Source organism: Amblyomma americanum, chromosome 1, assembly GCF_052857255.1.
Source record: "Amblyomma americanum isolate KBUSLIRL-KWMA chromosome 1, ASM5285725v1, whole genome shotgun sequence".
NCBI lineage: Eukaryota > Metazoa > Arthropoda > Arachnida > Ixodida > Ixodidae > Amblyomma > Amblyomma americanum.
Window position 1 is genome coordinate 14,021,933 of NC_135497.1, and position 5,244 is coordinate 14,027,176.

The following is a 5,244-nucleotide window of genomic DNA, read 5'->3' on the forward strand; positions in this document are numbered from 1 at the left end:
TAGCGTTCGACCTACCGCTTGAAGAGGTGGTGAATCAATACAGTATTCGTGTTAACACAGTTAACAACACGTTTACCATTAGCACACCGAATAAGCTCAGGGCTTCGGTGTACAGCAACCTGAGACTGCTCAAGACGGGCGACAAAGCGTACGAAGTGACATCGTACGTATCAATGCCGGACGACTCCACGAGAGGCGTCATTTATTACGCATACGATAGCGGGACAGCCGATGACGTCCGACAGGGATTCCCGCAGCGCAACCGCGGGATTCCGGTGCTGGATGCTCGCCGCCTCGTACAATTAATGTACATCCTGGTGACCTTCGCCGGCAAGAAGGCTCCAGACACCATCTACTATTGGGAGTGTCCTTTCCGTGTGCACCCGTACAGGGATTAGATGGAAACTTGTTTCAACTGCAAAAGAGTCGGCCATTGGGCGGACGTCTGCAACAAACCCAGGACCCAACCGTGCAGCAGATGCGGCGATGAACACCCTCCCCCAGCAGAAGGGGAAGAGCACACGTGCACGCCAATGTGCATTGTGTGCAAAGGCGCCCACAAGACCGGCCGCAGGAACTGCAAGAATCGTTTCGTAGACCGCCGCCCCAGACAACACCGGCAACAAAAGAAGCAAAATGAAGAAAGCGACCAACAGTCCGGACGCAAGTCGTGTTCCAGAGACAAGCCCAGCAACCAATCGTCGAGCCACCAACCGGGCAGCAATTCCCGCGACAGATCCACCTCCTTCACATCGCTGTCGTCGAGTCAGGGTGTCAGTTCGAGGCAGGGAAGCTAGGGCAGACGGAGGAGTGCGAGCAGGAACAGGAGTGGAAGCTGCTCGAAGAAGCAGGTGAGCTGGCCGGATACGGCCTCCTAAAACTATACGGCTCGCGAGAAGGACCTCCTAGCTAAAATACCGTTCAGAGACGAAACCATTGCGCAAATGCAGAGAGAGATGGCCGAAATGAAACGGCTGTTTAAATCGCTACAACCCCTCCCCCCGCAACAGCCCTGCCCCACGTATCTCGCACCCCCACCTCTCCTGCCCTAAGCGCTGTACCATCCACAAATAATGCGATGGAAACGGATAGCCGCATTAAGCTCAAAAGGCCGGCTACTTCCGACCAAGGCTCCGGATCGAAACGCGTTGCGGAAGCGCCCCAAGGAACAACCCGCAACCTACCATCAAACCTGAGGCTACAGATAAGATAAGAGCCGAAATGAACGCCCTCGAGAACAAATTTAGTGGTCTGGAGGAAAAAGCTAACTATCTTACGAGAGAAGTAACCCAGCTGGGTACAAACATCGCTACATTTTTCAGTCAAGTAGTGGAGCGCCTCGCGTGCTTGGAGGCAAGCCGTAATGTAATGCCACCAGTCGCGACCTTGCACATAATCATCCCTCCAAAATCCCACCACGGCCTCTCGCCAACAAACTGAAGTATGACAATGGAACTGCAAGGGGTTGCGCAACAAACGGGGAATCCTGCAGTGCCACATCCAAAACCTAGGCAGACAACCGGACGTGATAGCCCTTCAAGAAGCTAGCGGCCCGGTGAAATTACCCGGGCATAAAGCATTCATTCCTCCCTCGAACGCAGTGACGACGGCGACGACCCCGTTCACCGCAACCTTTGTGCAACGCACCATTACGGCGATACAATACACTATAGACAGTTCTAACGAACAATACACGTTACTAGAAATGGTGCCGGGGAAAAAGGGAGATGCACATCTCTTTATTCTGAAGTTATACAGTTCTCCGAAAGACACAAGGTCAGGAATTCCCGACCCACTGCTTAAAGCCACGCGCATATTGCCGCCAGGGCAAAACTCCTGGTGGTAGGCGACATTAACGCCCTACATTCAGCTTGGGGTTATCGCAAAAACAACCCCAAGGGCACCAAGTTGTGGCAAACGATCCAAAACATGGGCCTCACAATTCTTAGTGATCCCCAAGAAAACGCGCGGATCGGAAATAGTGTTACCATAGATACCTCACTGGGTCTCACACTCTCCAAAAACCTCCGCGACGCACGCTGGTCCAACACGAAACACACGCTGGGAAGCGACCATTACATACTAGCTATCACATTTGACACGAAAAAACAAACTGCACCCCATGCGCACTCGCATTGCTCACTGGGATAGGTTCAGTCGCTTACGAGAGCAGACTGGCCCCTGTCAGATCATCAACCTAACGGATTGGATCGCTGCACTCAAACACGACGTCAAGACCACCAGGGTCCAGACGCCTACTGAGGAGCTGCATCAAACGACAGACTCTAACCGCCTCCACATGTGGGAAGCGCCAAATTGAAACATGCACACTAGAACTGCAAGAAAAATAATGGGGCCAAATTTTGTATATTAGCAATGGGAAAATTGGGTGCAAAAAGATATCGCTCTTGCTCCGCCACCTGCTCGGTCCAACACACACAAAAAGATCCACACAACACAACCAACTCACCAGACATACACCAGTATAAGGGCATAGACGCAAACTACTCGCGGACCTGCCGAAACGCTACCTAACACATGTTGCATACGGACCCCGCCCGCACACGAAGACCACCCCAATGAGACCCTTTACGCAGACATGGTAGATGCCGAGGTCTGGTTTGCTCTGGGTCAGCTCCTTGCCACCTCCGCATCGGGACCGGACGGAGTGTCGAAGAAGACGCTCACAAACCTAGACCCGAAGTCTGTCGCGGCTCTGACAGACCTAATGAACACCTACTGGAGGGAAGACGAGATCCTTCAGGAATGGAGGCATGCGCGGGTGACTTTTATCCCCAAACCGGGAAAAAAACTCTCGACCGAGAATCTGCGGCCCATCTCTCTCACGTGTTGCATCGGAAGACTCATGGAGCATGTCATCCTTAACCGATTGCAAAATTACGCGGAAGACCGCGACCTACTTCCTCCCAAATGATTGGCTTTAGGGCTAGCGTGTCCACGCAGGACGTGATGCTCCAGCTTAAGAAGGACGTGCTGACCCTCCACGTGGGACCGGGACGAAGGCATTGCTTGGGCTAGACCTGAACAAGGCCTTCGACAACGTCTCGCATGAGGCCATCCTCACGACGCTCTCTAAAATAGACCAGGGAGAACGGACATTCAATTGCGTCTGATTATTCCTATCCGAGCAGACCGCAGAGCTTGCATTAGGTGGCCTGAAATCAGAGCCCATTTCTCTGGGAAGCCGAGGCACGCAACAAGCCTCGGTGCTCTCGCCTTTCCTCTTTAACCTTACACTCATTACACTCCCCCCCCCCAAATCGCCGCCTTGCCGGTGCTGCAGCACATCTTATACGCGGACGTCATCACCCTGTGGGTAACCACTGGGAATGACGGCCCTATAGAGGAGCGGGCCTTGAATTCGCGCACTCGAAATCGGAACTGCTGGTTCTTAGGGCTGTTAGAGATGAGGGGGCCTTGAGCGAGCTGACTATTTCAGCGCCGCAGGTCCCTTCTTCGAATAACGTTGCCGGACTTGGTTATGAAATAAACTGTACAGGGGGTTTATTTACATTATTTATAAGATTTAGGAACCCATTGGAGGGTGATGGGGGAAGGTCGGAAGATCTGAGGATGATCGAAGATTCCTTCCCACGGCACTCGTCGTCCGGTTTTAAAAGGGTCCGGTCCCTAGGATTCCCCAGGTTCGAGGAGGTCTTCGCCAGGTTGGGCGTGGTCTAACTTGCGCTTTCGTTTATACACACACACCACTTCACATAGGGACACGCCCCGTCACATGTCTCGCCGGAGAGAGAGAGGGTGCCGCTGGACCATCGCCCCCACCAGAGAGAGCGTTGTCTTCGCGTCCGAACGACAGTTCTCACGCTGTCAAGCCGGACACGTCTTCCGGGAAGTCCGAATGGGCGAGGCGCCGGTGAGACGGCACAGTTGAATGGGTGAGCCACTCCTGCGCGGGTTGGCGGTCACTAACTGCCTCCGTTGCAATGTTGTTTATAAACGGCGGCAGCGTCGTCCGTCTGGAATCCAATAACCCAAGCGGGGACAGGCCGTGGGAACCAAGATCCCTATCGCCGTGCACGACCCCGGCTGCAGGTGTCGCGGGCCGACTACGCAGCTAACCCAGATGGGCTGTCGCCAGAATCCTTACAGCTCCTCCGCGGCCCGAAAAATCTCGAATGTCCAGCGTTGACGACCGCTGGGCAGGAAGAGATGAGATGGCGTCCGTGTTGGTCCCCTGAAATGCAATATCAGCGCCCCCAAGGCAAAACGCAAAGCACCACCAACAAAGCAAAGCGCAGGTGAGACGTTCCAAACAGCAAAGCACTGCCCCACCCGCACGCGCTCGGAATTCGCCAAAGAATCACCAGGCTTCTTCCATTGACAACAAAACACTTAAAAAATGCGTTTAAATTTGGGTCATTTTTGTGCCGACAGAGCGCGAAACATCCCCTTTTTAAATTGTCACAGCCGGATTACTAGGAACAAAGTTAAAAAAGGACACACACACAGGAGGACATTCCCCTAAGTTCTCCCGCTTACATTAGTCTGCTCAAGCCATCAGCATTTACGTGCAGTTTCCCCTTATAACGCACCGAGAAATTGTACTGTTGGAGAGCTAGACTACATCTGAGCAAGCGATCATTTTTGGGGGACATCTGTCGCAGCCACGTTAGAGGGCAATGGTCAGTCTCAAATACAAACTTTTCCCCGTACAGGTAACACGACAACTTCTGCGCTGCCCAAACTAAACATGCGCACTCTTTTTCGGAAGCGCTGTACGCTTCCTCTCTACTGGTAAGTTTGCGGCTGATGTACAGAATTGGGTGTAGCTGATCCTTGGTAATTGCATTCAGCTTTCTATAATCCACGCAGGGACGAGGATCTTTCCCTGGGGCCTCAACAAGATTTAGCGGTGAGGTATAGTCACTTTTCGCTGGCGCTGCAACCCCTAACTCCAACATGCGCTGAATTTCCGCGTCCATCATTTCTTTTTGCCGCGGTGATACCCTTTAGGGTTTCGACCATACCGGCTCGTCTGATGTGAGCTTGATTTCGTGCATCAGGAGATGTTTCTTTACCGGGCGACTGCTAAATAGGTCAGCGAACTCGCTCAACAACTGCTTTAGCGTGTCGACCTGGGTCCCGCTTAGGAAATCTGCATTCACGGATAGAGCCAGAATGTTCTCCACGTTGTAACTAGCGTCCGCACCTCCCTTCCAACACTAACTCTCGCTGTGCAGCTCTTCTGGTTCATTTAGAGTC